The sequence below is a fragment of the Halichoerus grypus genome, chromosome 3 (genome assembly GCF_964656455.1).
Source record: "Halichoerus grypus chromosome 3, mHalGry1.hap1.1, whole genome shotgun sequence".
Taxonomy (NCBI): Eukaryota; Metazoa; Chordata; class Mammalia; order Carnivora; family Phocidae; genus Halichoerus; species Halichoerus grypus.
The window spans coordinates 24,868,932-24,881,462 of record NC_135714.1 but is presented as its reverse complement, the minus strand read 5'-3'; the positions used below and the strand labels follow the sequence as shown (position 1 = coordinate 24,881,462).

General features: G+C 42.0%; 1 long non-coding RNA gene across 1 annotated transcript in view; it reads left to right on the top strand.

Moving 5' to 3' along the window:
* LOC144381329 (uncharacterized) overlaps positions 1 to 1,176 on the top strand; it is a 220,354-nt gene extending 219,178 nt beyond the window's left edge. Inside the window, exon 2 of the long non-coding RNA XR_013446305.1 lies at positions 4 to 1,176. This is a non-coding gene — a long non-coding RNA (uncharacterized LOC144381329). The remainder of the gene's footprint in view (positions 1 to 3) is intronic.
* The last annotated feature ends 11,355 nt before the right edge of the window (positions 1,177 to 12,531 follow it).

Genomic DNA, 12,531 nt, shown 5'->3' with positions numbered 1-12,531 from the left:
AAGAAAAAAAAAAAAAAAAAAAAAAAAAAATCCAGTTTGCCAAGGGGAGAAAAAGTGCCAGTCGGTTGTTGCCTCGGAAGTGCCCTGGCACGGCGGGTGAATTCCGCAGTTGTCTCGTCCCCTTTTGCGTCTGGGAGAGTCTGGTGCGGGCGCGCTCGCCGCCCCTTGGACTGCCAAGGCTCAAAGACGCTGAATGGCAAATAGGAAGCTCCCGCTCGCTAGCCGCGAGCCGGAAACCCGCAAGTTTGCCCAAAGTGGTGGCTGCTGCTGGGAGCTCGCTGGCTGGCTTGCGGCTCAAGCTTGTCCCTGAAGCTGCTGCTGCTTGAGGCGGCGGCGGCGGCGGTAGCAGCCTAGCCGCGGAAACTACACACTCCCGGAGAGGGAGGGAGGAGGGTTGAGGGGAGGAAGGCAGAAGGGAGTACTAACCAGCCGGCCCGCTCCGGAAAGCCCAGCTTCAGCACCGGGGGCCACTCCTTGTGTGCACAATCCAGCCAGTCCCCGTCCCCTTTAAGCCAAAGCCTTTCCCCCTCTCCCGAGTGAGCGCAGCCACAGTCCTGTCGGGAGACTTGCTTTCCCTCCCAGGGGCTGGTAAATTTCCTCATCTCCCTAATACCGAGTGCGTGTGTGAGAACACTGAAGCGGTGTCAGGAAAGGTTTCTTTTTTTTTTTTTTTTTCCTCCCCCTTCTTAGACGATGCCCCCCCACCCCACCCCACCCCACCCCACCCCGAAGTGTCTCCGTTTCGCGATTTAGCATCTTGGTTAGGGCATGGTTAAGGGTGGCTTAGGGGATCCTGCGTAAGCCCAGGGAGCCACGTTGGTGTTCTGAGAAACCATGATGGGCTGCAGTGGTTAAAAAAAAGAGAGAGAGAGAACATCAAACTCCAGAGAGAGCCAGAGAGGGATCCTTTTTTGGGAGTGCAGACTTCGGAGGGCTGGGGTTGGGGGTTGGGGTGGTGCCTGTCTTTGTTTAAATGCTTGGCATTCCTGTCATCGTGCTTGCTTACGGGGGTAGACCGTGTGTGTGTGTGTGTGCGCGCGCGCCTGGGGAATAAACACATGTTGGAAGCCTCGGTGTTATTTTCTGAGCAGAAACCTGCAGCCTTTAGTAACTGGCAAAGTGTAGCGTCACCTATCTGGATAAAAGGGAAATAAACTTTAATGGCAACTTTGTGTACCGAAGTGTCCCTAGTTCCGTTTCTCTCCTTCTTCTGACTTTGTGCCACTCGATCGTACGTGGTATTCCCCCACGCGAGGCTTCCCCAGTTTTCAATCACAGCCACTCAGCCCGCCTCATCAGATCTCAGTTGTGCTTGTGTTTTTTTAAAACTGTAGCCGTTTGCTCTTCATTTATTTCAGTGGCTAAGGGGGCCCGCCAGGATTAAGTGGGCTGAGGCGGGCAGGAGGTATTTGGGGACAATCTTACCATCTCAAGAGAGCAAAGAGGCTGCTGCTGGGATTTGGTTGGCTCTCAGCTCGTCTGCCCAATCTATAGGCATCGAAGGGCCTCCCCTTAAAGGAAAATTTAAGATGAAAAGAAGAAAAAAGAAAGAAATCCGTCCAGAGTGGCTACTCTGCCTTTACGAGACCTGTGTGTGGAGGCAAAATGATTTAAACAAGACAAACACCAATAAAGTCTACGAGCAGATGTAGCGCGCGGTTGTTTGGGCGGGCGCAGGCAGCAGAAATGGGGGGAGAGGTGGCTGAGATTTCCAAGGTCTCCCTATAGGGGATCGTGGAGGCGCGGAGGATGAAAGTGCCAAGGAGCGGGCGAGTATTTTCCAGTCTGCTAAAGCAGCTGCACTCAGGGTGTAGCCGCTTCTCCTCCCCGGCCAGGACAGGAACCCGGCCACCCCCACATTCCCCAAGCCTGCCGCCTCCCGAGTCTCTCCGCTCTGTATCTGCAGCATCAGCGAGAAAAACCCCGCGCGCAGACTCAGTGCACACCGCCGCAGTCTGGAGCCGGGGGGCGGGGGCGGGCGCCGCAGCGTTTCCTTGGCCCGCTAAGTGGCTGTAATGCTAAATCCCCTTATATTTGGAAAACTCTGGTTTATCAGAATTCTTGCCTCCCACGACACCCGGTCCCCCCCTTTTTTTTCCAGGGTCCAAGGTGAAAGAGGGAAGCCTTTTCTGCTCTGCGGCCTTGCGCCCGTGCATTCCGATGCGCGGCAATATGGTGCAGTGCACTCACTCCCCAACCGCCTTTATTAAGATTTTGCAAACTTCTGGCAGCCGCGTGGGCACAGACGTTGTACACTCACTCTTCCCTCGCCAGACCATAAACTTGAATAAGCCCCTGAGCATCTTCAAACGTTCGCCCACCGCTCCGGCGCGCAATCTCCAGGCGCACACTAGCGAGGGGCGAAAGAGTGGGAGGCTTTTCCCCAGAGCGCCGCAAATTTCTTCCCAGATGACGGGGGGTGGTGTGTGTGTGTGTGTGTGTGTGTGTGTGCGCGCGCAGCGCGTCCTTCACAGTGGAGTGGTTTCCTCACTGCGAGCGGGAGGTAGTCTCCAGTCTGCCCTCCCTACTCATCCCGACCAACTCCGCTGCCGAGCCAAGCCAGCGTGGGAAATGGGTCCGACGTGTGCGGCATGGAGAACAGCGCGCCAGACAACCGGGGCCGTGAAGCCTCCCGGCTTTCCACCCTCCCCCATCGGTCCCCGCCTCCGACCTCTCTGCGGGAGCAGCCAAGGACCGGCTGCTTTGCCCAGCAGCGCGGTTCTTGGGCAGGGGAACGGAATAGGCGGGGTGGGGGTGTGCGCGAGGTGCGAGGAGCCCTCGGGGCGCCCTTGCCGCGGTTGGAGCTCCCAGTCCTCTTCCGCCCCCTGTCTGGGGACTGACACTCCAACTCCAGCCTCCCGCTGGCGCGGAGGATGAATGGAGGCGAGAAGCTGTTTCCCCCACCCCCACCCCATTTCCGCAGTCTTAGAGCCAGTGTCACAAGTGCTCGGCAGTTTCATTAAATGGAACTAGGGGACTTAATTCCCCCGGTACCAGGTCTCACCACGGGAATATGATATCCGGATTCGCTCCCACCCACAAACCCCGCCCGGCTTTTCAGACTCGAGGCAGCATTTATCTTCTCAACCTGAGAGGAAAGGGTTCAGAAGGAAATGGGATCGAAAGTGTAACCGGCTGCAATAAATTAAAGAGCCCGCTGCCGCTGTGCCGCTGTTGCGGCTGCTTTGGCGGCCAGAACTGAAGAGAGAAAACGAGATCAGTTTCCGAAAGCCTGAGTTGATCAGAGTGATAGCACGTCATTGCTTGCATGAAGCAAAGTATGTGAGAGAAGGTTGAAATGTTGGGGATTTGTGTATTGTCTCTTTGGTTTTTGTTTGTTTGTTTGTTTTGTTTTAAAGAATATAAAGAAAAATGACCCCTTGAAACCGAGATATAAAAAATAAAATCGATTAAAATAAAAATGTTATCCCGTTCTAATAAACATTTAATGAAAACTTGGCCAAGGATTCCTTTTTTTCTATGCCAAATATCCTGCCCTATATTTACCATAATCGGTGGTTTTTTGTTGTTGTTTTAAATTTACCTACTAACCCTGCCATCTTAAAACTGCTTTGCAGTTAAGAAATTTCAGTGACTGAGCTGAAAAATAGCACTCAGGGTCCGTGATGTAGTTTAAGCCTCAAAAACACAGGAAGGGAAGTAACAAGGACAACAAAAGTTTATGGGTAAGAATACAAAGAAGTAGGTGCCGGAGATAAGATCTCGGGGGGGGGGGCTTTCATTTATTATAGACGCTGTATTCAAGATAGTACAAGAAAAAGGTTAAATACAGTAAACACGATAGCCAGTTCTGGAAAGAAATATAAAGCAGTTTGACGGGAAGGGAGAAAGTGACTCAAGAACTCCACCAAGGGACAAACAGAGGAAATGACACCCCTAGATCTCCAAATTCATTGACCTTTAGTCTTTTTAAAAAGGGTCCTCTATATCCGTTTACACGTGCCTATACATGTTTTCCAGGCCTTTATGATCAATCGTTTCTCCAACTACTTTTGATAAAGTTGATTCTGTAGTCTTCCTTTTCCAAGTAATTATTAGAAATTATTGTCCCTTAAACATATATCATTTCAAACAGTAAACTATAACTGCAACACCATTGTCTTATAGCAAGTATGGTTCTGATTCTTGGGCCTGTGAGAAACTTTGGGCAGATTTTGCAGCCTTAAATCCATGCTTGTAGTATTAAAATCAGTAGCAGACTGAAAAAGCTAAATTATTCATTGCAATAACGGACTTTTTGATGGACATTAAAACTCAGCAGTTTAAATAAGGAAACCACAGATTTCCTTTTAAGCAGGTAATAACTGCTTGCCTCAGTGGTTATTTAATTGGTCTCCAGCCAAGAAATAGAAATCAGTTGTGCTGTATAAATCATGCAATCATGTTATGCAAAGCCATACACAGTATTACAATGTATTGATAAGAGACAACACAAGAAGTAAACTAAGTTGATTTATACTATCTATTGGATAACTATAAAACATTTCTAAAAGGATAGTATAAAAACTCAGTTCACAAAGAATAAAAAACTCAAGAAAGTAATTTTTAAGTGTTTATCTAAGTATTAATTCATAGGCTATATGATTTGTCTATTAAATAGAATGTTTTAGTTTTTAAAATGCCACTTAAGAGAAATGATTTTCACTTTTTAAGCACAGATTAATGGTTGATTTTTGTCAATTTCTTAAGTTTTAAATGCCAAAACATATACAACACAGCATAGTTTATGTTATATGTAAATTAAGATCTAGTCAGTTATGATAACTGGCAAACACATTGTCTTTTCAAGATAATTTATGATTTTTTCCCAACTTTACATTAATTTTTATACATTCACAAGAATCTAAGCTTGGGAGAAAGTACAGTGGTAGGTCAGAACAGTACATCCTATTATTTGTGGTCATCTGAAGCTCTTCTCTGTCACTATCTGTGGTAAAATTGAACATTCCAATGCCCTTTGCAGCATGCACTTGAGACATTTGGCATTTCTTTACTACCGTGGCAGGATATGTCAAACGCTGCTGTGAATAATGACCTCTAAGCTAGATAATGTATTGAGGATTTTTGGGGGAAATCTCATTATAATGGCTTGTATGAATATAATACTCAAATAAATGACCTTGCTTGTACTAAGAATGATTGGAAATTATGAATTAGCTTTATAAGTTTTAGCCCCTGACTGTATTGACCTATGCTAACTAGGTCACGTCTTATGTTAATTACCAATACAAGGTGGTAGAAAATGTTCATTATTCAATCAAATTTAACCCATTGCATTTAGGAAATTCATAATATGAAATGTATCTAGAGTAAGTAATTTAATAAATTTGACTGACTACTCTAACAGCAATGGATTTTCCAGTGATAGATGCTGATCCTTACATGGTAATCACTGGACATTTCCCCAAATATTTCTGACTTCTGGACCTGGAGTAATATTGCACTTCTCGGCCCCCTTGTGGCTAGATGAGGCCATTGACTAGGTCTGGGCAATTGTGAGGAGAAGCATTAAGGTCACTTCCAAAGGGAACATGAATGCCTGAAAAGAATCATTGTTCAACTTCATCAGTCAAGCTGATTATTAACCTGATCTAGGACCAATACCTGGAAGCCCGTCAAAAAACTTCAGACCAACACTGACTTTAGAAACTAGTGGTGTTTTCAATGCCATTTGAGCACTTATTTGATGCATTATTCAAGTAAATCTGATTGAAAGGCTTACAAAGTAGACAATATGGGTTTCAACTGTAAACTCCCACGAATTAGCAGTTGTGCTATTTAGCCACAAGTGGAAATACAGTTCCATCAGCAAGACAAGCTCTTCATAAAGCTGTATAAATTTGTATCTGGTGATTTTTAATATTAGCAAACATAATTTTATGGTTTATTTTTTCTAGTAACTGGTGTAGAGTTTAACACTTTGAACAGGACTTTTGATAAAGTACTGTTGACTTGCAGTGAGATAGAAAGATAGTAACTATTCTGTGTATTTATGGTTATTATATCCTGTTCGGCTGCATAAACAGGCTCCAAAATGAACTGGATAAAGACCCACTATAAGGATGTAAATAGAAGCTTTTAATTCAGCTAACTTATGTATAAAATGTTAAGTGTTTTGATGCATTATGAAGCTAACAGACGTGATTAGTAACAATGTATATCATCAATAGTATGCGTCTGAATTCAGCACTGAAAGGTTTACTAGATCTTTCTGTTTGAAGAGTGTTTCCTTGTTTCCCTCCGGATCACAGCCTGATCATGTCCGCTTATTTGGAGGGAAGAGATGGTACCTACCCCTGCCTATTTGGTTACATCTGATATAAAGTTTCCCTTTTCAACTAACAAAGGGGAAGCTTTGCTTCTATCTTTCTTGTCAAACAGATTTATTTAAAACATAGGAAAGAGGATGAGAGAAAAACAGGGTAAACTTAAAAAGGTAGGACCGAAACTAAGGGAGTGCTCCAGTTTCTGTTTTGTTTTGCCCTATAAAATAGTACTTTCCAAAGGTCTATAAGCCAATATCACCTTCAACAACCAAAAGTTACTCTCTTTAGGTGTCCTGGTCAGTGCTCTTCAGTTTCTGAATTACTTTCATGGGCAGACTTAATGTGATGCTAATGAAGCTTAAGCTTTCAGGGCTCTCACTTGATCAACCTCTTCCGAGACCTTGGGGTGAGGGGAAAGCAGTAATGTGTTTGCACAGCCACATGGTTTTGAAATTTGCAATAGTCAGAATTTTAAGTGCAATAGGTTAAGAACACTGCTCCCCTCCACTCCATTTTCCTTTATCACACTTTTTGTTTAAACGGTGTTAGAGAGTCCCAGGCATGTTGGGGATCTAGTTAAGGGAAATTCAGATGGGGATACATAGTAGTTAAGGGAAAGTTCAGATGGGGATACATTTAATTTGAGTGTGTTAAGATCTATTTTTGTGGATTCAGTCTTTCTCAGTCATAGCTAAGTTATTGCTGACAACCAAGGCTTCCAAGATTTTGCTCAACATCCACTGTATTGGCACAAAGGTGTAGTGACAGAGATTCTACAGTGATGGAACATTCCCCAGTGTGGGTTCCTGGAGGTATACAGGTAGTGAAGTGGAATTGAGGATTAAGTGTGTGGAGCCAGAAACAAGTCTGTAGAAAGTTCTTCCAATTGCAGTTATCCCCACTTTTTGAAAGTTCCAGTTACACCACTGTGCTTTTATGAAAGACCTACATTGGCCCTTGTTTTGCTAGCTGAAGGAAATCCAAAGAGGATTTTTGCCTTTACAAAAGAAAGCAAAAAGAAAATCGAGTTGAGTGTTTGTTTTGCCGCAAGCCTTTATAGAGGCAGCATGTGAGAGTGGCGCCACCAACCTCCTTCCCCAGGAACTACACTCGGCATCTCAGCCTCAAGCTGCCATAGCTTTGAACCCTGTCTCTGAGCATCTGTGCTTCATCTCCGTTTATTTTGTGCACCCTCTAGTGAGACATGTCCTAAAGTATCAGAAAAGCCTAAGAGAGTTTATTTTTTGAGGCTGGGAACATTCAAAGCAATTTCCATAAAAATTAGTGGTAATTGTTTCTTCCCTTTCTGCCTTTCCAGCTTCTGAAAATTTTCATAAAGAACACACTACTTTTGGATAGCAGGGAAACCTGCATTGAACATGTAAAATCCCAAGTGAAGAATGTGCTTCTCACCCATGTCTCATCAAAACGAAAGTACCCTTTTGTCAGGAATTAGTTGATAAACCAAGAGATTCACTTAAAAACACACTATCCGTTTGAGTTGTGTGTGCAATTTCTAAGCAGATATTGTGTAAATACAGAATTTATCAGCATACCTGTGTTTGAGGGCACAGATATATAGTAATACTGCAAAGTTTGTGTGTGTGTGTGTGTGGTGGGTGATTTTTGCATCCCTGTATATTGGAGTTAGCACGTTTGACACATCTTTTTCTTTTTCTTTTCTTTTCTTTTTTTTTTTTAAGATTTTATTTATTTATTTGACAGAGAGAGACACAGCGAGAGAGGGAACACAAACAGGGGGAGTGGGAGAGGGAGAAGCAGGCTTCCCACGGAGCAGGGAGCCCGATACGGGGCTCGATCCCAGGACCCTGGGATCACGACCTGAGCCGAAGGCAGACGCTTAACGACTGAGCCACCCAGGCGCCCCGACACATCTTTTTCTGATAGTCTGGCACTTCGGCATAAAATGACACCCTATATCCACCAAAGCAGTAAAGATACCTTAAAAACAAAACAAAACAAAACAAACAAACAAAAACTAGTGTTTCAGTGACTATTCATTAATAAGTCAAATATGTTGTATTTACAAAATGATAAAATTTGATATGGTGCAATGCTTTAAGACACTAACTCCAATTGCTTTTCTATATGTCTTAATTTCAGATTGGTTCTATATATCTTTTTCAGAAGTGTTGTTCATACCAAAGTTCAAAAAAGTAAGAATTATGTGTCAGTTGGGAAAGACATTGTGATGCTTGTTTTTTTTAATAGGATTTTTTTAAATGTGAAGTTTCTTGTAACCTTTTTTTTTTACGATTTTAAGTAGTTATTTTGTAGCTATTTTTCTATCATGTTTCATATTCTTTTTCTTAAAAAAGGTCAACCAAATTATATAAACATTAGGCCCTACAAAACCTGATTCTCTCCTTGTGTGTAACAATTAAGGGCACAGATAGAGAGTGGTTATAATGAGTAAAACATGGACATCAAAGATTCTCCAAAATCACACATTAAATTCTGCTAAATTAAATAAATGTTAATACTTTACACAACATAATTTATAAACAAATACTGCTGAATGATGTTTTCCTAAGGATAATAAACATATTGCTATGACAAATAAATATTGGACTACACTGTTGATGCTAGAAGTTGCTAAAATGGCAATGTGGTGAAAAAAATGGGTACAGAATTGGGAATCAAAGAAACTAGCTTCGAATTCCAAGATCTTCCTTTTGGACCTATGTGATTTTGATAAATCTCCCTGAGACCCTATGTTTTTATCATTTAATTCAATCCATCCAGTATATATTTAAATTCTATTTTATATAAGACCCTGTGTTAGATTTTGTAAAATCCAAATCCTTGCTTTTAAAAAGCTAGTTCATATTTTAATTCTATGTACATAATGGGAATAATACATCACCTTTAGGGCTGTTATGGGTAGTAAATATGATAATTTTATAAGAGAACCTAACACTGGGCGCCTGGGTGGCTCAGTTGGTTAAGCAACTGCCTTCGGCTCAGGTCATGATCCTGGAGTCCCGGGATCGAGTCCCACATCGGGCTCCCTGCTCAGCAGGGAGTCTGCTTCTCCCTCTGACCCTCCTCCCTCTCACTCCCTCTCATGCTCTCTGTCTCTCGTTCTCTCTCTCGCAAATAAATAAAATCTTAAAAAAAAAAAAAAATTAAAAAAAAAAAAAAAAAAAGAGAACCTAACACTACCAGGAACAAATTAAATTCTTAATAAAAGTTATTTTTCCTCTACTACTCCTAATGCTCTCCTAAGGACTTAGGGCCAAATGTCTTAGTTTTTGTAGGATCTTCCTTTCTATTTTGTAGTCATGTTCATAGCTTAGAATTCCACTCGTTTACACTTGCACTGCTCTTCATTTGTTCAGAGGTCAACAAACTATAGCCTACATGCCAAATCTGGCCCTTGGCTTATTTTTGTATGGCCTCCTGAGCCATGAATGTTTTGGTGTTTTTTTTTCTTTTGTTTTTGTTTGTTTGTTTTTACACATTTAAAGGGTTGTTAAAAACAAAGAAAAAAGAATAGAGGACCAGGACAGGATATGGTCAGCAAAGCCTAAAATATTTACTATCTAGCCTTTAACAGGAAAAGTTTTCTGACATCTGCTTTGGAATATCAACTTCATGAGTATTGGAACAATACTGAAAAATACAGTAGTTCATGTCACATGTGAGGAAGGATCTACTATAACATGCAAGTGCGCAGATGGAATATATGTTGCTAAGCTCCATATGTAAAGCTCCATATCCACTAAGCTCTAACTCAACTATACCGCATGTTACATTACATAACCCATATATAGAGTGATATGCTGCTTTCATTACAATACAAGGAACCTACTGTGTGCTGTGTAATGTATTAAAGATACTCATTCCTCCCACAGACAGGTGGATTTTCTGTCCCCTTGAAAGTGGGCAGATTCTGTGACTGGTTTTATCAATTGGACACAATGGGAGTAACAGGGAGACAGTTCCTGTCTGATGAAACATTCTTACAGAAGCAGTCAACTGTCCAAGTACAACGTGACCACCATGCTAGAGGGGCCTCATGGCCTCTTGGCGTGGTAGGTGACACTCTCAGCTGAGCCTGGCCTTCTAGTCATCCCCTCCAAGGTAGTCATGTGAGTCAAGCCGTCTTAGACGCTCTAGACCAGTCCACCTGACAACTGAATACCACTGAGTGCTGACACTACAATTTACATCATTTAGAGCCAATTATTTCCTCAGCTAAGCCCTGCCCAAATTCCTGACCCACCAAATCTGGGTAAGATATAATAAGATATCATTATTTTAAGCCACCCTACTGCAGGGTGGTTTGTTACCCAGCAATAGATAGCTGCAACATGAGTTTCTGTTTGCAAATTTAATGGATGCTGAATGTCAGTTCTAGATTTAATAATGATAATTGTTACTGTATCATGGCTCATCTGTGCGCCAGATACCATTCTCAACACATGTCATAAGGTTATCATTTAATCTTTGAAGATTATCATTTAATAACCCTATGAAGTTATTACATTACGGAGATTATTTTGTACGTGGTACAGAAGAGGAGATGGAGACTTAAGGAGGTTAAGTTTCCTCATAACCCTATGAAGTTATTAGATTATGAGGAATATTTTATTCATAGTAAGATGAGGACACTGAGATGTAAGGAGGTTGAAAACGTCAAGGAATAAAGAGATATCACGGTTACCAAGTGCCTGAGCCTGGGGGATCCAATTCAATTCATTCATAATGAAAACCCTGGCTCTGATTTATTATAAATAATACCTTACGTTATAATCGGGAACTGATCTAATTAGTTTATGCAGTTTTACCCATAAGCAGACACACCAAACATCTTCATTGTTTATATTACTTTATTTAATTAATCTTATGTGTTTCTCTCTTATAAAAATCTGTCTTCAGTGTAGCTGACTTTAACTGACAATCTGCTCAGAGTTCTGTGGACTGAAACTGAGAGTAGGGCTGTATTTAAATGTACCTATCTCCTTTATGTCAGATCAAAGCAAATGTTCCATTTGTCCGTAACTTTCAAGGGCACTATACCTAATTCAAAATGTTTTAAAGGAAATATTCAATCCAAGGAGCTTTATTTCCAAAGGTGACACACAATCAATGTTTATGGAAAAATCCCATTCACTGATATTTCATTTCTGCTTTACTGTAATGTTTTCTTTGTCTTTGTGATGATCCATGCCACATAAATAGTGTTATGGTGAGTTCTCCTGGGATTTTCAGAAAAAGCCTCTCTCTAAGAGGGTTACTGATAATCTAATTTTTTTCTATAGAGCACCATTTTGTAACAATGATAAGAGCAATTGGTACTATTGATTAGATACTTATGATATACCAGGGAAAATTCTAAGCCCTTTATTTTTTTTAAAGATCAAGTTTTTTTTTTTTTTTTTAATATTTTATTTATTTGAGAGAGAGAGAGAGCAAGAGAAAGAACACGAGCAGGGGGAGTGGCAGGCAGAGGGAGAGGGAGAAGCAGACTCCCCGATGAGCAGGGAGTCCAATGAGGGGTGTGATCCTAGCACCCTGGGATCACTACCTGAGCTGAAGGCAGACACTTAACCAACTGAGCCACCCAGGCACCCCTAAGCTCTTTACATATATTAAAATACTTAATAAAGATCCCAGTGAGTTAATATTCATAACACCTCAAATTTGTATGTACCTTTCTACTTTTTGACCTCATTTTGATTCCACATCTTCTGTTATGGCTTTGACCTTCATTATATGCCTGAAGGATAGACAAGTAATGTGACATGAACGGTTGTCTACTGAAAACTAGGAATATCTTATTTGTAAGTGGCCTAAATTTCTGTGCTAGTCATTATTCATTATTCACCAAAGTACATTCCTGATTGGATTCAAGCAAAAGAAGAAATATATTTCCATGATATCTAGAAGTCAGTGGCCATGTGAATTGCTCTGGTCAAAGATAATCTGAGCGGGAATTATGTGGGTCTCTTCCTGGTAGAGGTATTTAAGAGCCAGCACACAGCCCCCCTTTCCTCACCACCCCAGCAGCTGAAGCAAGGTCATTTACTTATGTGCACACCTCTTGTGCTGCAGTCGAAGGACTCTGACCCTTCCTCTGGGGAATCTGAGGTACTAAAATGTGGGCCTGCCTGAGGGCCACTGAGGAACATGCTTAGGTAGAACAAAGGAACTCTTATTGAGGCAGAAACAGAGACAGATATTCTCACACAAGGTGATATGGCTGGCATAGGCTGCC